Genomic DNA, 22,052 nt, shown 5'->3' with positions numbered 1-22,052 from the left:
ACCGAAGGTTTATCAAGGGCTTTTCACAGATAGCTTTGCCAATGACAAAGTTAACCCGCAAAGACACTCCGTTTGTTTAGATTCCTGAGTGCGAGGAGAGCTTTCAGACATTGAAGAAAAAGTTGACCACTGCACCTGTGTTAGTGTTACCCGAGCCGAATGAGCCATTTGAGGTGTATTGTGATGCCTCATTAAAGGGTCTAGGGTGCGTGCTGATGCAGCATCATAATGTGGTGGCGTATGCCTCACGACAGTTGAGACGGCATGAAGTGAATTATCCTACACACGATTTGGAACTCGCTGCAGTTGTGTTTGCCTTGAAGGTGTGGAGGCATTACCTCTATGGGGTTAAGTTCCAAGTTTTCTCTGATCATAAGAGCTTGAAGTACCTCTTTGATCAGAAAGAGCTTAATATGAGGCAGAGAAGATGGATGGAATTGTTGAAGGACTACGACTTTGAGTTGCATTACCATCCGGGAAAGGCGAACGTAGTGGCGGATGCGTTAAGTCAAAAGTCATTATATGCGGCTTGGATGATGCTTCAAGAGGAGACGTTGCTCAAGGGATTCGAGAGTCTAAAAATTGGTGCTCAAGAAGTATCCAGAACTTTGTGTTTGAGGCGATTAGAAATCTCAAGTGACTTTAAGTCCGAACTCCTAAAGGCTCATCAGAATGATGAAGCTTTATGGAAGGTGTTACCGGCCATTGAGCAAGGAAAACAGTGGAGAGTGTCGGAAGAAAAAGATGGGTTATGGAGATTCAAGGATAGGATCATTGTGCCGGATGTTGGCACTTTGAGACAAGATATTTTAAAGGAGCCACACAAAAGCGGATTCTCCATTCACCCGGGAAGTACTAAGATGTACCATGATTTAAAGGCGATGTTTTGGTGGCCGGGTATGAAGAATGATGTGGCAGAATATGTATCAAAATGCTTAACTTGTCAAAAGATAAAGATTGAACATCAAAGACCTTCCGGGATGTTGCAACCTTTAGAGATTCCGCAATGGAAGTGGGAAAGTATTGCAATTGACTTTGTGTCAGGATTGCCAAGGACTAGGGCTCGTTTTGATGCTATCTGGGTGATTGTGGACCGACTAACGAAGTCAGCTCACTTTTTACCCATTCGGATGACTTACACCCTTGAGGAGCTAGCACGGTTATACATAAAGGAGATTGTGAGACTTCATGGTGTACCTGCTACTATAATCTCTGATAGAGATCCTCGTTTCACTTCAAGGTTTTGGGGTGCATTTCAGAAAGCTTTTGGAACCCGATTAAGCTTGAGCACGGCTTACCATCCTCAAACAGATGGTCAATCTAAAAGGACGATCCAAACACTAGAGAATATGTTGAGAGCTTGTGTTTTGGACCAACCGGCGAGTTGGGATCGGTATATGCCATTAGTGGAGTTTGCATACAATAATAGTTATCATGCGAGCATCGGAATGGCTCCGTATGAGGCCTTGTATGGGAGGAAATGTCAATCTCCACTATATTGGTATGAAGCTGGAGAGAAAGGCTTGTTGGGACCGGAAATGATAGCTGAGACTACTGAACAAGTCAAGAAAATCCGAGATAGGATGCTTACAGCGCAGAGTCGTCAAAAGAGTTACGCCGATCAGAGGTGAAAGCCCTTAGAATTTGAGGAAGGGGACCATGTCTTCCTTAAGGTTACTCCGACCACGGGAGTAGGTAGGGCAATTAAAGCAAAGAAGTTGAATCCTCGATACATTGGTCCATTTCAGATCCTGGAGAGGATTGGACCAGTGGTGTATCGGATGGCTCTACCACCTCATCTTTCGAACCTGCACAACGTGTTTCACGTGTCGCAGCTTTGAAAGTACACTCCTGATGCTAGCCATGTGTTAGGACCTGAGTCGGTTCAATTAAGGGAAGATTTGACGCTTCCAGTGGCTCCGGTCAGAATTGATGATACTAGTATCAAACGGTTATGTGGAAAAGAGGTTTCATTAGTCAAAGTGGCTTGGAGTCGAGGCGGTTTTGAGGAACACACTTGGGAACTTGAGTCAGAGATGCGAACGGATTATCCGCATTTATTCTTAGGAAATTGCATTTGAATTTTGTGGGCAAAATTCCCAATTAGGTGGGCAGAATGTAAAACCCGGTTAATTAATGGCTAATTAACCCATAAATGAGAATTTATTCTAGACAGCCAAAAATGTGATTTTTTTTATGGCTTAATGTGATAGAGGAGACTGAGACGAGAATTTCGGTACCAATTTTATAGAAATCGGACCAAGATTGGACCGAACGGGCCAAACCGGGCCAACCGGACCCAAAGTGGGCCCTTGGCCCAACATAACTAAACCAAAACCCTAGTTTTCAGCATTCTCTCTCCTCACTAAACACACTCACATGCTGAAAATGGAGGCCATGGAGGGAAGAACACTCTCTCAAGTTCTTTCTCTCACTTGATCTTCAAACCACCATAACTTTTGATCTAGAGCTCTGATTGCCGCGCCGTTTGTGGCCACGCGTTCACCGCGGAGAGCTCTACAAAACCCATACAATTAATCTTGAGGTAAGCCACGTTTTTCTCTTCGAAATTCCAGCCTTGTTTTCGAGTTTTATGAGCAAAAATGTTAAAATTTTGGGCTCTTTGATGTTATAGGACCCAACTCTCATGAAGGAGAAGATTAATCATGTCTCTTTGAACCTTGGATGTGGTAAGATTCTCAATCCTAGTGTAATTTTCCGGTTGAGCTTGGGAAATCGGCTAAGGTATGGTTTCGGTTTCCCGTATCTAATATGTAATGTGGTAGGAAATACTTAGGCTAGAGGCCCTAAGATAGGCATTGAATGGTTGATGTTGTTGAATGATTGAGATATATGATGTGGTCATATATGTGATGATGATTATTGATGCCTTATTGGTATGATGTATGAGAAATATGCATGTTGTGATATATGCTTGATGATTGAATATGGTTGAATTATGGGATGAACTATGTTGATGGTGAGTATGATATTAATTATGTACAATGATGATTTATTGGGATTGGTGTTGTTGAGAATTTGGCATGAGGAAGAGTATATGATATGTCAATTTGTTTGAGTTGAGCCACTTGGGTGAAGTGGGTTAAAATGATGAGATAGTGATTTTGGTAAATTGTGGTAAAGTCTCAATGTGTGAGTTGAGGAGGCTTGATGTTGGATTAAATATATTTTGATTGATTTCAAAGAAAAGGGATGTAATTGGCATGTTTTGATTGATTTTGAAAAGAGTTGAAAATGGCTTGTTTTGAAAATGGCACTTGGTGGTTTTGTATGAAAGTATGGTTTTTGGGCATACTTTGGCGGATCATAACTTGGACTACGGATCTCTGTTTTGCACCAAATCTTTTTAGAAATGAAATTGGATCCGGGATGTCCATGCCGTTCGAAGAACGGGTGAAAAACGATTTAAAATGAGAAAGTTATGTCCGTGGGAAAATTGGGGTTTAAATCTGTGAATTCTGCAGCTTTTAACTTAGAAAATTTTTAGCAGAATGACCCCTTGCGCGTGGGCGCACTTGGCGCGTACGCGTCGTTCTTCCGAAAAGTGCCATCCACGCGTGCCAGCTTTGAGCCTGGGGCACGTGAGCACCCACGCATACGCGTGGTTGACGCGTGCGCGTCGATTGGCAGATTTTTAATCCACGCGTTAGCGTGCATGACGCTTGCGCGTCGATGAGTTTTTGAGGCCATCCACGCGTGCGCGTGGAGTGGGCGTAAGCGTGGCCTTATTTTCATCCCAAAGTTGATTTTTGGGTTTTAAAAGCCAAATCTCATACTTCTAAGCCTCCGATCTCACCACTTATGTCTTAAATTATTATGACATGCCTAGCAATGAGAAGAAGGGCTAGTGAATGTGGCAACTTGCGAGTGAAGCAAGGGAAAAATGGATGATCAATGAGGATCAAGCATGATTATGTGAGAGGCGGAGGATGGTGGTGGAAGTGCTTGTTATGCCATGGGCCGAAAGGCTGTAATTGTTGATGAAACGGCTGGTTATGGATTTAACCGTGAACCGGGTGGCTGGTTAAAGATTTAACCGTGAGCCGGATGGCTGGATTATTGCCGTGTTACGGCGGGGCCATGATTATGGCTATGTATAAACGCATATATATGCTGTTGAATGAATTGTGAAAATTGCACTTCCATTATCGGAGATGAGAGTTTCCCTGGGAGAAAGCAGTGGCTAGCCACCACGTGCTCCAGGTTGAGACTTGAAGCTCTGTTGACCCTATGTCGTCAGGGTGGCCGGGCACTGTGAAATTCCCGGACAATCTCACCCCCAAAAATATTCACCAGTGATGGTGATGGATAAATATTCACCAGTGAGGGTGATGGATATGGATCATGATTATGATGAAGTTTACTTTGAGTATGACTCAAGTTGGGGAGACATGACAGAGGGACAGTCCAATGGTTAAGTGCCAGGACTTGTCGGGTTGGCTCTATAACCGACAGATGATATCATCAGCCACTAGAGACAGGCATTCATCATATGCATACTATATGAATTGTTTGAGATTGCCTACTTGACTGCATATTATTTGCTAATTGTCTAAATGCCTTAATTGTTCCTACTTGTATATTTCTTGTTTGATATAACTGTGTTTGCTACATTATACTCCTGCTGGTGGTTGGAGGTTTGAAGGAATTGGAAAGGGAAGTACTAGTTAGACTGAAGAATCTTTAGTTAGATGCCCTTTTATGGTTTAGCTTGTTTATAAGCTTTGAAATTATCTGGAGGAAGTTCTAAGATTGCCTTTGGCTTTCCTCTATTATTATGTATTATATATGTGGAAGTTGTTACCATGCTGGGGACCTCTGGTTCTCACCCATGCGAATTTTGTGGTTTTCAGATGCAGGACGTGAGGTTTCCCGTTGAGGCATGCTGGAGACTTCTAGATTTGCAAAGATCCTTTGTTCTCGGGACTATGTTTTGGTTTATATGTTTTGCTTAGATACTTTTATCTCCATTAAATAATACAAACTGTGATGACTCCTCTTATGGGAGATTTTAGAGATTAGGTTTTATGTATTTGTGTCCCTTTGGGTTTCCTTTGGGGTTTTCCTTACTTTATCATATGTATATATTGCTATGCTCGAACCGGTTATCTTCGCAGCCGGATTTTGAGTCTTGATATTCCTGTTTTTGACATTCCTTTGTATATATATAATCTCGCGTTGGTTATCCTTGTTCGTTACGTTATCGATCGAAGTGTTGCGCTTTCGAGTTGCGGTTTTTGTTTACCCCTTTTTCTGCAAAGGCTCCTACTTATAATGAATCATTTCATACTACTATACGTACTAAATTTTTATTTTAGAGGTCGTAATACCTTGCCATCTCTGAATTATGACTTAAGCATAAGACTCTGTATGGTAGGGTGTTACAGAACACACAACTGCACGAAAGTTTGGTTTTGAAGGTACAACAATTGTTGCACCGATATAATCCTTTTATCCATGTATTCTGCCAGCTTGCACAACGACTAGATGTGCAAGAGTATAGTTTGGTGATCAGAGAGCGACCTGCTAATCAACCACAATACAGTCTCCCAATTGCTTCACAGGTGGCAGCCATAATAGTCGGTGATGACATTGAAACAATGGTGCGCGGACGAGATACCAGGTTCAAACTCATGCTGGTAACCTCATAAGGATTTATGAGTTTGTTGGGTATTATGATCCACTACAATATCCTCTTCTTTTTCCATTTGGAATCCATGGATGAGATATAAATACTCAAACTCAACGTGGAAACAAAGTATCATGTCAGACATATTACAGCTATATGCTCCAGGTACAATCTTCTATATTTGCTACATCATTTATAGACTTCCGTAGATGATAGTTTGTACCAATACATCATTTCACAATTTCTAACAATTTTTTATAATCCTCAATATTCGTAGATTTGCCCCAATGATCACTCAACAGTTTTGCAAGCGGGGTGACTTCTTCAACAATATGTTGTTGACAACTATGTGAAAATAGAAACAGGCAAGTTAAGATGGGTTCGACAAAGACAAAAGGAACTTCGAGCTGAACTGTATCAAGGCTTACAAGATGCTTTGCACACAGGAGTGAATAATGCTGGTAATTATTCAATTTAATGGCCACACAATTGATCATTACGTGTTCCTGAATTTAAACTTTAAAACTAATAATACTTTCCTCTAAAATTGGTTTTAGAAAATGTTGGTAGAAGAACAATATTACCATCGTTGTTCGTGGGCAGTCATCGAGACATGACTCAACGGTACGAGGATGGAATGGCTATTGTTCTTAAAGAAGGCAAACCTGATATTTTTCTAACTATGACATACAATCCATCATGGTCAGAAATAGCTTCGGAACTCAGTTCTACTCAAACTCCACAGGATCGTCTGGATCTAACAACTAGGATTTTCAGAGCCAAGTTCAAACAATTAAAGCAAGATGTTATTACCAAAGGTGTATTGGGAAAGGTGAAAAGTTATATTTATGTCACCGAATTTCAGAAAAGAGGATTGCTGCACATACATATGTTGTTAATCTTAGAAAACAATGACAAGTTGAGTGATCCTGACTAATATGATAGTTTGGTCTTAGCGGAAATACCATGTAAAGAAACGAAACCCCACTTACATGAGGCAGTGCTAAGGCATATGGTCCATGGTCCTTGCGGAACACTAAATCAATCTTCACCGTGCATGAAGAACGGTCAATGTAAACGCAACTACCCAAAAGAGTTCATACTAGAGACACGACGAGGTGATGACTCATATCCTCAATATAGGAGGCGATTTGATACTCCAATCCCTATAAACCAAAATGTCACAATTGACAATAGATGGGTGGTTCCGTACAACCCTTGGCTACTACTGAAGTATGATTGTCATATCAATGTAGAGATATGTAGTAGTATCAAGAGCATAAAATATCTATACAAGTATTGCTACAAGGGACCAGACCGTGTGGCAATGGAGGTTCAGAGGCATGCTGGAGGATATTTAGATTCAACCTTTACCGAATGTAACCATCAGTTGAATGGTTGCAAGTTCATTTGCCAAATCAACATCAAGTGAGCTTTTATGAGCACCAAACTATTTCTGAAATAGTTAATAATGACTATTTCTCAAGAACAATGCTCACTGAATTCTTCCAACTTAATCGGGGTGATGACTAACAATCTAGGCATCTTTTGTACAGGAAAATCCAAGAATATTATAGTTGGCACAGCAAGGAAAAAGAATGGCGACGACGCAGGTCACAAAAGAGAGCTATCGGTTAGATCTATACCGTTTCGCCAACAGAAGGTGAAAAATTCTATTTGCGTATTCTGTTGTCAAATGTAAGAGGCCAAACTGGTTGGGATGATTTGCTAACAGTCGATGGTGTCCAATATTCGTCCTTTAAGCAATCCACTCAGCATCGAGGACTGTTGGAGAGTGATAGTAGTATAAGATTATGTTTGGTTGAGGCATCTATTTTGAGAATTCCATGTGCTTTAAGAAGGTTGTTTGCCACGATTTTAATTTTTTGTGAGCCAACAGATGTAAGAAGTCTGTGGGACGAGTTTCTTTCATGTTTGATGGATGATTACGCATCAACAAGCACTACAACCTGCAATGGGTTTGACAAATTGTTTGCTTAGGGATTTAAATGACATCCTCCTACAGCATGGAAAACATATTGCACAATACGATTTACCAGCTCTAACCTCAGACAACGACAACGACAACTTCATGCCTAGAATTATTCAAGAAGAAATATCCATCGAAGTTCCTCAAGAAGACATGTGTTCTATAGAAAGATTAAATCATGAACAGTCTGCAGCTTTCAGGTGCATTATGAATACAGTTGATCGAAGAGAAAGTGGAGTGTTCTTTGTGGATGGACCAGAAGGAGCAGGTAAGACATTTCTTTACAGAGCTATAATTGCAGACTTAAGAAGTAAAGGGCATATTGCCTTGAAAATTGCGTCCTCAGGAATAGCTGCAACTCTGGTGGTCAAATAGCTCATTCTAGATTTAAGATCCCAATCAATGCAGAGCCATCCTCCACGTGCAATATAAGTAAACAATCTGATCTCGTAAAACTGATTAGGCAGACGACAGCGATAATTTAGGATGAAGCATCGATGGCTAATAAAGAGACAATTGAGTCATTGGACCGCACATTGCGAGACATCTCAGAAAACAATAATCTATTTGGAGGGAAAGTGATGGTTGTGGGAGGGGATTTTCGCCAAGTACTACCTGTTGTGCCGAAAAGGAAGTAAGTCGCAAATGATTTCAGCTTCCATTGTTAAATCACATTTGTGGGCATTCACCAAAATTCTCTACTTGCGACAAAATATGCGATCTCTTAATGATCGTGATTTTGCAGAGTATTTTATGCGCATAGGGGATGGGATTGAGCCTACTGTATGTGAAGACTTGGTACAAATAGAAACACACATGGCAAAACCATGGGAAGGTGAGGCATCATTACACAAATTAATAGAAGAAACCTTTCCAAATTTGCAATCTCATGTGTGGGATGCATCTTATATGGTGGAGAGAGTGATATTGACACCCAAGAATCATGATGTGCAACAGCTTAATGATATAGTCATCAACCAATTTCCGGGAGACGAACGACTTTTAGCATCCTTTGATGAAGTAGAAGGAGATACAAATAATCTGTATCAACAAGAATATCTTAACTCGATCTCCACAGGTGGATTGCCACCTCATATGTTGAAGGTAAAAAAGGTGCTCCTCTGATGTTACTAAGAAACATAGATCCTAAGGCAGGCTTATGCAATGGCACAAGGCTACTGTGTCGAGGAACTTTTCAAAACATGTTAGACGTAGAAATTTTAACAGGTCATCACTCTGAAAAAGAGCTTTTCTGCCTCGGATAAAACACAAAACAACTGAGAACTCAGGACTACCCTTTGTGCTTATTAGAAAGCAATTTCCTGTAAGGTTGAGTTTTGCCTTAACGATAAATAAATCACAAGGGTAAACTATCCCTAAGGTAAAGATCTATCTCCCTAAACATGTGTTCAGCCATGGTCAATTATACGTTGCTCTATCTCGAAGTGTTTCTCAGTCAACCACAAAAATCTTAGTCAAAGAAGGAACAGTAGATCGAAAAAGGGGACAATTCACAAAGAATGTGGTGTTCAAAGAAATTTTGTTACCTTCACCTCAGGTAATTTATGTGCTTGGCAAATACGTGAGCCTTTTTACAAGTATAATCCGTGTATTATGTAATTTTATCATTACAATATCAACATTGTAATAGATAGTTTTGGTCACTAATTTTAACAACTAATGACTAAGATTTTTAACAGATAATTTGATATTAAGAGTGCTCATCAGCATATTAAATGAGATAAAGGAAAGGAACCGAAACCTCTACTTTACCCAACAGGTATGCACCAACTATGATTCACATAAATTATAAAAATTATATCATACATCCTTAAAATATATCATTATTGGTTTTTTAATAAATTATAGTTTGCAATGTTTATATATACTTTGAAAAAAATTCAAACTTTGATTTCTTTAAATGTTGCTATTAATTTTATAATTTTAGCAATAAAATTATAAAAATTAAAATTTTAAAACTCATAAAAGATAGAGGTATGTCTTATTTGGGATGTAACATTACTTAATTCTAAGGTAATATATAAAACACTACTGAAATATATTGTGATACATATATGCAATAAATTACAAAAAACAGGATTCCAATCGTTATGGAATACATGGAAGGATGAGCAATCAATTGCATCAATGAGCAATCAATTACAACATTAATGACAGTGACAATTGCATCGATGATACATATTTTTATTTTAGTGTTATTGATCAAATGTAAAATTGACTCAGGTTCATCCAATCAAAATTTATTCTATTGGTTGGGGAGGTACAGTTAAAGCAGACAAAACTCAATTATGGAAGATGGTAAAAAGAGAAATATTGGATCAAAAGAATAAAAGGTAATGCAATAAACTTCTATTACATAATAAATATTTTCGTCTATTTCTTCCTATATACCAATTATTTTAAAACTTTAGCTTTTTTTTTCAGCCATGAATTTATAAGAACACAACTAACTCATTTTGATACCAAACAATATCATTGCAGGTAATTGTTATTGAAAAAAAATTCCTAGAAAAAAAGATGTAATATCATTTAATTTATATTTTGTCAATGATAAACAAGGATTAATGTCATTTCTTTGTCCTTTCAGAAAGTTCAATGAAAAACAAGACATCACAATACTACAGGTTTTAATTGAATTCTTCTTTATAAAAAGAAATCAATTTAATTGAATAAACCTGAAGCATTTATGTGGTTATTTTTATGTTAAACAAAATCTGACAGTTTTTCAAGATGCAAGAAGTTATTTACAAGGAGATGTATGATGAATTACGAAGGATTTTTTTCAGGTACATAATCTTTGTATTCTCCTAATTTTTTCATTAATACTCTTATAGTGTGATATTTAAAAACAAAAAAATAAGCATATTCATTTCTTATATCTTTCCACTATCTGTAGGAAAATGAAGGCCTCTTCAGATTCAGAATCATATTTTGGCCTACCACTTAAAAAAGAAGAAGACAAACATGAATATCTATGATATTTAGGCAAAATTAATATGTTGTAAACAACTAACATGTATTTTGGTTTACAGAGATATTCTTTTTAAATTAGGATAACATTTTTGTCATTATTTCTTGAACTATATATTTTTCTGATAATATATACATATATCTTTATTTTGTGCTTTTATAATTTAGCATTTTAAAGGTTTTCTATAGTAATTTTATCCTCAACAAAATATCATATAAATAAGGCTACGTTAATTTTAAATTGATGAAAAAAATACTTATCTGACAAATTTAAGAGATAAATGATATATTAATACCAACACTAAAATATGATATAAATAAATAAGATCACGTTAATATTAAAATTAAAAAAAGTAATCTAATAATTTGAAGAACGAATAATATATTTAAAAATAAAATTAAATTCTTCAAAACAATATTTAGTGCCTGTTGAGCCGCTAGTATATATAATGGGAAAACCCATTTTGGTCTCCAATATTTTTTTCCATTTTTATCCTTTTTAATAACTTACTTCTAGTTACAGAATTCCCACAACTTCATTTCCATTCACGTTCACATCAATATAACTTCTCTCATTAATTTCTCTCACAACACGTTACTGCATCTATTATAAAATTCCCACTACTTAATCTTCATATTCATCTTCTTCATCTATAATAACTAATAGGATACTAATTTCCGATTTCTCCTCTTAATCTCTCTCACTTCACTGGTAACTCCATAATAATATAAAAAATTTCCTTCCTTTCTGTAAAACCCGGTTAATTAACGGCTAATTAACCCATAAATAAGAATTTATTCTAGAAAGCCCAAAATGTGATTTTTATGGCTAAATGTGATAGAGGAGATTGAGACGAGAATTTTGGTACCAATTTTATAGAATTTGGACCAAGATCGGACCGAACGGGCCAAACCGGACCAACCGGACCCAAAGTGGGCCCTTGGCCCAACATAACTAAACCCTAAAACCCTAGTTTTCAGAATTCTCTCTCCTCACTTATCACTTACACACGCTGAAAATTGAGATGGAGGGGGGAAGAACACTCTCTCAAGTTCTATCTCTCCTTTGATCTTCAAACCTCCATAACTTTTGATCTAGAGCTCCGATTGCCGTGCCATTTACGGCCACGTGTTCACCGCGGAGAGCTCTACAAAACCCATACAATTAATCTTGAGGTAAGCTACGTTTTTCTCTCTTTGAATTTCCAGCTTTGATTTCGAGTTCATGAGCAAAAATATTGAGATTTTGGGCTCTTTGATGTTATAGGACCCAACTCTCTTGAAGGAGAAGGTTAATCTTGTCTCCTTGGACTTTGGGTGTGGTAAGATTCTCAACCCTAGTGTAATTTTTTGTTTTATGATGTTTGGGTATTGAGATGTTGTGCATGGGTATGATGATTGTGGCTTAGGTTGTGTATATGTCAATATTGGAGCTTGATTGGTGATATCAAAAAGCTTGGAAAGGGATTTGGTGGTGAAAAATCTGTTCTTGGAGGTGTTGAGGCCTTGAGAGCTTGAGAAAAAGTGGTTTGGAAGTGCTCCGGTTGAGCTTGGAAAATCGGCTAAGGTATGGTTTCGGTTTCCCGTATCTAATATATAATGTGGTTGGAAATACTTAGGCTAGAGGCCCTAAGATAGGCATTGAATTGTTGATGTTGTTGAATGGTTGAAATATATAATGTGGTCATATATGTGATGATGATTATTGATGCCTTGATGGTATGATGTATGAGAAATATGCATGTTGTGATATATGCTTGATGATTGATTATGGTTGAATTGTCGGTGGAACCATGTTGATGGTGAGTATGATATTGATTGTGTACAATGATGATTTAATGGAATTGGTGTTGTTGAAAATTGGCATGAGGAAGAGTATATGATATGTCAATGTAATTGAGTTTGAGCCACTTGGGTGAAGTGGGTTAAAAAGATGAGATAGTGATTTTGTAAATTGTGGTAATGTGTCAATGTGTGAGTTAAGGAAGCTTGATATTGAATTTGATATATATTGATTGATTTCAAAGAAAAGGGATGAAATTGGCATGTTTTGATTGGTTTTGAAAAGAGTTGAAAATGGCTTGTTTTGAAAATGGCACTTTGTGGTTTTGTATGAAAAACATGGTTTTGGGCATACTTTGGTGGTACATAACTTGGACTAAGGATCTCCTTTTTGTGCCAAATCTATTTAGAAATGAAATTGGATTTGGGATGTCTATGTCGTTCGAAGAACGGGTGAAAAACGATTTAAAATGAGAAAGTTATGTCCGCCGGAAGATTGGGGGTTGAATTTGTGAATTCTGCAGCTTTTAACTTAGAAAAATTTTAGCAGAATAATCCCCCACGCGTAGGCGCACTTGGCGCGTATGTGCCGCTCTTTTAGAAAGCGCTATCCACGCGTGCGAGTGGTGTGCGCGGGCGCGCCGATGTGCTGCACCCAATGCCCAGCCATTTTCCAAAGAGTTGTGCCAGAACTGTGCCAGTTTTGTGCCTGGGGCACGAGAGCACCCATGCGTACGTGTGGCTGACGCGTGCGCGTTGCTTGGCTATTTTTCAATCCACACGTTAGCGTGCATGACGCATACGTGTCGATGAGTTTTGTGGCCATCCACGCGTGCGCATAGAGTGAGCGTACGCGAGGCCCTATTTTCATCCCAAAGTTGATTTTTGAGTTTTAAAAGCCAAATTTCATACTTCGAAGCCTCCGATCTCACCACTTATGTCTTAAATCATTATGATATGCCTAGCAATGAGAAAAGGAGCTAGATAATATGGTAACTTGCGAGTGAAATAAGGGAAAAATGAATGATCAATGAGGATCAAAGATGATTATGTGAGATGCGGAGGATGGCGGTGGAAGTGCTTGCTATACCATGGGTCGAAGGGCCGTAATTGTTGATGAATTGGCTGGTTATGGATTTAACCGTGAGTCGGATGGCTAGATTTTTGCCGTGTTACGGCGGAGCCATGATTATGGCTAAGTATAAATGCATATATGCTGGTGAATGAATTGTGAATGTTGCACTTCCACTGTTGGAGATGAGAGCTTCCCTAGAAGGAAGCAGTGGCTAGCCACCACGTGCTCCAGGTTGAGACTCGAAGCTCTTTTGACCTTAAGTCGTAAGGGTGGCCGGGCACTGTGAAAGCCCCGGATGAGCTCGCCCCCGTAAATATTCACCAGTGAAGGTGATGGATATCGATCATGATTATGATCAAGTTTATGATGAGTATAACTCGAGTTGGGGATGCGCGACAGAGGGACAGTCCAATGGTTAGCTACCAGGACTTGTCGGGTTGGCTCTATAATCGACAGATGATATCATCAGCCTCTAGGGACAGGCATTCATCATATGCATACTATATGAATTGTTTGAGATTGCCTATTTGACTGCATATTACTTGCTAATTGTCTAAATGTCTTATCTGTTCCTATTCGTATATCTCTTGTTTGATATAACTGTGTTTGCTACATTGTACTCCTGCTGGTGGTTGGGAGGTCTGAAGGAATTGGAAAGGGAAGTATTAGTTAGACTGAAGGATCTTTAGTCAGATGCCCTTTATGGTTTAGCTTGTTTATAAGCTTTGAATTATCTGGAGGAAGCTCTAGGATTGCCTTCGGCTTTCTTCTATTATTATGTATTATATATGTGGAAGCTGTTACCATGCTGGGAACCTCGGGTCATACGGATATCACAAATCGATATTTCAAGTGGACCAACTAACATGACAACACCATTACAAGATATCACAAATATACCCCCTCAACAATACTCTGTATCAGGTACTCTAAGTTATACTTTCCATTAATAAATTTATGTTGTTAGTTGATCATTTAATATGAATTATTTTTTATGATATATTTATGTTACTGGACTCTAAGTACGTACCAATTATGTATAATTTATCAAATTATATTATTTTCATCTTACTAATAAATTTTTTATATATACAGATACTCACAATAACACCGGAGCTGGTTCAAGTAATATACCAAACGGTTCAAATATGGGTAAGAATCCTATATATTTATATTTATTTAATTAATAATAATTTATTTTTTCTTAAATTTTGATTCAATAAATCCTTTATTATAAGAAAAATATATATGTTCAATGTTTAATAATATATTTGTTATTGAATTTTCTAACTCTGTATCACAACAACTTAATAGATAATTCTGGTATATTTTTTTAAATTTTTTCCTACAATTTAGTTTGCCATTTAATTTGAATTATTTTTACAATATTTCTATGTTAATGTACTCTTAGTATTATTTATCTGTAATTTATCTACCGAATGTACTCTTAAATTCTCAACATACATTATTTTCGTGTTAATAATAAATTTTTTAAATATTTAGATACTCATAATAAAAATGAAACTGATTCAAGTAATAGACCGAATGGTAATAAATACGGATAGAACTACTGTATATTTATTTAATTAATAATAATTTATTTTTTCATAAATTTTGATTCAATAAACCTTCCATTATGAACCTCAATAATATATTATTATAAGAATAAATAAAATGTTATCGCGCCGTATCATTATAAAAAAATTATATTAGATATATGTTTAATAATATAATTGTAACTTAAATTTTTTCACTGTATAACAAAAAAAGTAGTTGATAATTTCAAAATTTTTTTATACTCTTTCTTATCAAAAATAGATATATCAGAAGTGTCAATTTCTTCCCTACATAAATTTAAATTGATAAATTTACTATTTTTAATATAATTATTATGCTACCAGTTTAATATAATTTTTATATTCACGAATTACTTATCTCTAAAGAAAAATTATACACTATAAAATATAATCATTTAAAATACATTATTGTCGTTCCAATAATATGATTGCTATTATTCAGATGCTCATAATAATAGTGGTCCAATTAATATCTAATAGAATTTTACATTTTACATCTTTTTTAATATTCTATAATTCTTTTAAATGTTTTATTTAATACACAAAAAAGGTTCAAATTTTTTTAATAAATATATATAACATTGTAAAAACTAAATGATAATTTTTTCACTTAATAAATCTATTATACGGTTATAATGGAATTATTTTTCAAATGGTAACTTCTTACAGGAACTGTGCCTATCATGTATTTGTATTTTACGATAACTATCTATTCTTTTTAGTTATTCAGAGTTTGGATAATTATGATATGAATGGGTATTTTAGGTATTCTATTACTTTCAATTAATTTAATTTTGTATGATTTGTTTCTTATAAAGTAACCTCTCAATTACCACTGATACTGTACAGACTTAATTTAATGAACAATTTTATAATCAGAAATTCATGGAAATAGATCTTATCAAAACAATAGACGTGAAGAAAATATAACTGGTTAGTAATATAGTTTTTTTTCTTTATATATTTAGTATTGTGACATAATTTTAATAGGTAAATAAATTTATAAAAAAATTATTATTCTATCCTTATATGTTATCATATTAATGTATTCATAGTAAACATTAAGTGTGTGAGCATAATTGATGTTAAAAAAATTTATTTATTTAAGATCATTACAAGAACCAATTATAAAAAAAGAGTGCCAGTGCCTAACAAAAAAAATTAAAATCTATACACAAAAAAACTTATAAAAACTAATATAATACTTAAAAAATTTATTTGCCAATTAAAATGAAAAATATGTAAACTTTAGCGAAAACGAAAAATAGTTAATTTGAAAAAAATTATTTTGTTGAATCATTTTATTATAATTCACACAAATATGACAAAATAAAATAATTAAATAAAATATATTTTAAGAAATAAAATGAATAGTAAAAATTAAAATGATAACTCTAGGCGAAAGCATAGAAAGCATACAAAATAAAAATTATTAGAAGTAATACAACAAATAAAATATGAACCAATATTATCGTCATGTATTGTATTATTTCGATCAGTAATATCTAAACATTTAAAAAATATGAAACAAAACATACAAACTAAAAACTTTGGCCCAAGACAAAAATCGTCATACCTTATATAAGATAATTAACTAAAAATGTTATAAGACAACTGATGCAACAGAAAACTTTATACACAAAAAAATTATGATATATAAAGATAGCATTTTAAAAAAAATTATTTATTTCAAACTCAAACTATATTGTATTGACTATTTAATCTAAAAATAATAATCCATAACAAACAGAGTGTTACCATATAAACAATAAACAAAAACATGTCATGGAACGAGGAAATAATAAACATTTAAAATAATATAATGTTGTTATAGATCATATGTGATTTTAACTTGGTAATAACAGTTTCGAATAAAGGGTTTTAAACAAAATGATTTTACTAAAAAAAAGAATAAAACTATTTTGCTACACAATAAGTAATATTTTTTATAATTAAAAGAATGAAAACATTTACTTAATGAATAAAAAACATCTTTATAAAAAAATAAAATATTTTATAATTAAAGTTGTTAAATACATCTTAATAACAAAATTTAAAAAAATAAAGTCAAACAACATCACAATATTATACAGTGTAACAAAGTTAAAAAAATGATTGAAACATCACTTAAATATTTGATAGTTACTTATCTCTTTTTTATGATGACCACTATAATAGAAGTAATTCTTTGTATTTATAATTAACAAAGAACTATTTTTTTTTAGTTGTTACAAAATTAATCATTTTCTGATTTTCATTATGAATGTAACCAAATATATGTAAATTTAATACGAGTACAGAAATTAGACAAAATGTTCGAGCATCCCATAATTGTGCTCGAAATTTTTAAGAGGATGCAACAATAATTCGAACTCCACTACCAATACCAAGGACATGTCATTACTGTAGCGCACGTCTATTTTACGATGAGACGTTCGAGATGTGCTGTAATGGGGGAAAAGTCTCTCTTCTCCGAGTAAATGCTCCTCAGGAATTGCTTGAAATCTTCTTGGACCCCTCTATAAAAGGAAACCATTTTAGAAAACATATTCGCGGATACAATCATGTATTTTCCTTCACTTCGTGTGGTGTGCACATAGACGAATAACTGGCTATAACAGGTCGTGGTATATATACATTTCGTGCTCAAGGCTCAATATATCACAGTATAGCGGGATTTTATCCAAATCAGGACAGGCGGCCACGGTTTTTGCAACTGTACATATATGATACTTAGCACGAGTTGCAGAATAGAATGCTGGAGAACAGAAAACTACATGAAACATTGGTTTTCAAGTTACAACAATTGCTACACCGGTATAATCCTTTTCTCCATGTGTTTCACCAGCTTGCACAACAGTCAGATGTACATGAGTGTAATTTGGTCATTAGAGAGCGACCTACTGTAAGGCCCACATAGGTTGGAGAGGGGAACGAAGCATGCCTAATAAGGGTGTGGATACCTCTCCCTAGCGTGCGCATGGTGTACGCGGGTGCGTCGATGTGCGGCACCCAATGCCCAGCCATTTTCCAGAGAGTTGTGCCAGAACTGTGTTAGTTTTGTGCCTGGGGCACGAGAGCACTCACGCGTACGCGTGGCTGATGCGTGCGCGTCGCTTGGCTATTTTTCAATCCACGCGTTAGCGTGCATGACGCATACGCGTCGATGAGTTTTGAGGCCATCCACGCGTGCACGTGGAGTGCGCATACGCGAGGCCTTGTTTTCATCCCAAAGTTAATTTTTAAGTTTTAAAAGCCAAATTTCATACTTCGAAGCCTCCGATCTCACCACTTATGTCTTAAATCATTATGATATTCCTAGCAATGAGAAAATGAGCTAGAGAATGTAGTAACTTGCGAGTGAAACAAGGAAAAAATGAATGATCAATGAGGATCAAAGATGATTATGTGAGATGCGGAGGATGGCAGTGGAAGTGCTTGTTGTGCCATGGGCCGAAGGGCCATAATTGTTGATGAATTGGCTAGTTATAGATTTAACCGTGAGCCGGATTGCTAGATTATTGCCGTGTTACGGCGGAGCCATGATTATGGCTAAGTATAAATGCATATATGTTGCTGAATGAATTGTGAATGTTGCACTTCCACTGTTGGAGATGAGAGTTTCCCTGGAAGGAAGCAGTGGCTAGCCACCACGTGCTCCAGGTTGAGACTCGAAGCTCTTTTGACCCTATGTCGTAAGGGTGGCCGGGCACTATGAAAGCCCCAGATGAGCTCACCCCCGTAAATATTCAACAGTGAAGGTGATGGATATAGATCATGATTATGATCAAGTTTATGATGAGTATAACTCGAGTTGGGGATGTGCGACAGAGGGACAGTCCAATGGTTAGCTACCAGGACTTGTCGGGTTGGCTCTATAACCGACAGATGATATCATCAGCCCCTAGGGACAGGCATTCATCATATGCATACTATATGAATTGTTTGAGATTGCCTATTTGACTGCATATTACTTGCTAATTGTCTAAATGTCTTATCTGTTCCTATTTGTATATCTCTTGTTTGATATAACTGTGTTTGCTACATTGTACTCCTGCTGGTGGTTGGGAGGTCTGAAGGAATTAGAAAGGAAAGTATTAGTTAGACTGAAGGATCTTTAGTCAGATGCCCTTTATGGTTTAGCTTGTTTATAAGCTTTGAATTATCTGGAGGAAGCTCTAGGATTGCCTTCGGCTTTCCTCAATTATTATGTATTATATATGCGGAAGCTGTTACCATGCTGGGAACCTCTGGTTCTCACCCATGCGGATTTTGTGGTTTTCAGATGCAGGACGTGAGGCTTCTCGCTGAGGCATACTGGAGACTTCTGGTTTAGCGAAGATCCTTTGTTCTCGTGACTCTGTTTTGGTTTATATGTTTTGCTTAGATACTTTTATCTCCATTAAATAATACAAACTGTGATGACTCCTCTTATGGGAGATTTTGGAGAATAGGTTTCTGTATTTCCCTTTGGGGTTTTCCTTATTTTATCATATGTATATATTGCTATGCTCGGACCGGTTATCTTCGCAGCCAGATTTTGAGTATTGATATTCCTGTTTTTGACACTCTTGTGTATATATATAATCTCGCGTTGGTTTATCCTTGTTCGTTACGTTATCGATCGGAGTGTTGCGTTTTTCGAGTTGCGATTTTTGTTTATCCCTTTTTTCTACAAAGGCTCCTAGTTATAATTAATCATTCATACTACTATACGTACTAAATTTTTATATTTGAGGTCGTAATACCTTGCCATCTCTGAATTATGACTTAAGCATAAGACTTTGTATGGTAGGGTGTTACATTATGGTATCAGAGTAGTTTGTTCCTGTAGAGCCTGAGGGATGGACTGACTATACTTCTGTGCATTCTCTGTATGTGTGTTATGTGCTATTAGTATATCTGCTTGATATAATTGGCATAAACGTTCATGAGCATGCATTTGGGACTTTGAAGCACTAGACTTCTGATATTGAGACTGATCAACTAAATATCGATTATTTGGTGTGTATAGGGACCAGATGGCACCTTGTAGACGTGGTGGAGGCCGTGGAAGAGGTCGTACGAATGCTCGTGCGCAGGAGATTAACCCTAACGATCCGGTGAACTTTATGACGGTGTTGGAGAATATGGCTGCTGCTATGCAAGCCACTGCTGAGGCTCTTGGTTAACAGATGAACAACCATGGTAATGATGGAGGTGGAGCTCAGGGCCCGATGACACTGGCAAACTTTTTGAAGGTTAATCCACCTAAGTTAAAGGGAACTACTAGCCCGACAGAGGCTGATACATGGTTTCAGGCTATAGAGCGAGCACTATAAGCGCAAGTGGTACCTAAAGGACAGCGTGTCGAGTTTGCTACCTATATGCTCACCGGTGAAGCGTCACATTGGTGGCAAGGTATCCGACGTCTTCTGCAGCAGGGTGATGACTATATCACCTGGAATGTCTTCCAAGAGGAGTTCTATAAGAAGTACTTTCCGACTTCTGCCAAGACGGCTAAGGAACTTGAGTTACTACAGCTGAAGCAGGGTACCATGTCCGTATCAGAGTATACTGACAAGTTTGAAGAACTATTCAGGTTCTCCCGTATGTGCCAAGGGACTCCGGTGGAGTATGAGAAATTGAAGTGTGTTAAGTATGAAGGAAGACTCCGGAGCGATATCTTCAGCTCAGTAGGACCAATAGAGATCAGAAATTTCTCCGAATTAGTGAACAAGTGTAGGGTTGCTGAAGAGTGTGTGAAGAGGGCAGCCACTGAGAAAGGAAGTCACAAAGGATCATTTCCACAGAATCGAGGGAAGAGCTTTGCAGCTAGAGGTCCGCCTTTCAAGAGGGGAGGTTCTTTTAGGAGGCCCAACAACAACAACTCCCAAGGGAAGAAGTTTGGGAAGCAGCCTCAGAATGATCAAGCTTGTACTAGATGTGGGAGTCACCATCCGAGAGCACCATGCAAGGCCGGATGGGGTTTGTTCTACAATTGTGGAAAAGCGGGGCATAAAGCCGCAAGCTGTCCGGAGAAGCAAAAACAAGGTGCTGGGAAAGCACAACAAACTGGTCGGGTGTTCACCACTTCAGCTATAGGTGCTGAGGGATCTGAGGCACTTATTCGAGGTAACTGTGAAATGGCTGGTCAAACTTTAAATGCTTTATTTGATTCGGGAGCATCACATTCATTCATTGCATTTGAGAAAGCCCATGAGTTAGGATTGAATATTGTAACCTTAGGTTATGACCTAAAAGTGTATAATGCTACCTATGAAGCCATGGTAATGATGAGCGGATATTTTATACGCTTTTTGGGGGTAATTTCAGGTAGACATTAGTATGTTTTAATTAGTTTTTAGTAAAATATTATTAGTTTTTAGGCAAAAATCATATTTCTAGATGTTACTATGAGTTTGTGTGTTTTTCTATGATTTCAGGTATTTTCTGGCTGAAATTGAGGGAGCTGAGCAAAAATCTTAGTTAGGCTGAAAAAGAACTGCTGATGCTGTTGGATCCTGACCTCCCTGCACTCGGAATGGATTTTTTGGAGCTACAAGAGTTCAATTGACGCGCTCTCAATGGCGTTGGAAAGTAGACATTTAGGGCTTTCCAGAAATATATAATAGTTCATACTTTGCGCGAAGATAGATGACGTAACTTAGCGTTGAACGCCAAGTACATGCTGTTGTCTGGAGTTAAACGCCAGAAACACGTCATGATCCAGAGTTGAACGCCCAAAACACGTTATAACTTGGAATTCAACTCCAAGAAAGGCCTTAACTCGTGGATAGCTTTAGTCTCAGCCCCAGCACACACCAAGTGGGCCCCAGAAGTGGATTTCTGCACCAATTATCTTAGTTTACTCATATTCTGTAAACCTAGGTTACTAGTTTACTATTTAAACAACTTTTAGAGATTTATCTTGTACCTCATGACATTTTCAGATCTGAATTTTATACACTTTGACGGCATGAGTCTCTAAACTCCATTGTTGGGGGT

The 22,052-nt window shown here is 36.8% G+C and overlaps 1 pseudogene; it reads left to right on the top strand.

Annotated features, from left to right (window-relative positions):
• The first annotated feature begins 7,625 nt into the window (after positions 1–7,625).
• LOC107458507 (uncharacterized) lies at positions 7,626–10,639 on the top strand (annotated as a pseudogene).
• The last annotated feature ends 11,413 nt before the right edge of the window (positions 10,640–22,052 follow it).

This window comes from Arachis duranensis, chromosome 7, assembly GCF_000817695.3.
Source record: "Arachis duranensis cultivar V14167 chromosome 7, aradu.V14167.gnm2.J7QH, whole genome shotgun sequence".
NCBI lineage: Eukaryota > Viridiplantae > Streptophyta > Magnoliopsida > Fabales > Fabaceae > Arachis > Arachis duranensis.
The sequence above is the reverse complement of the archived record's forward strand: the minus strand, read 5'-3'. Positions and strand labels throughout refer to the sequence as shown.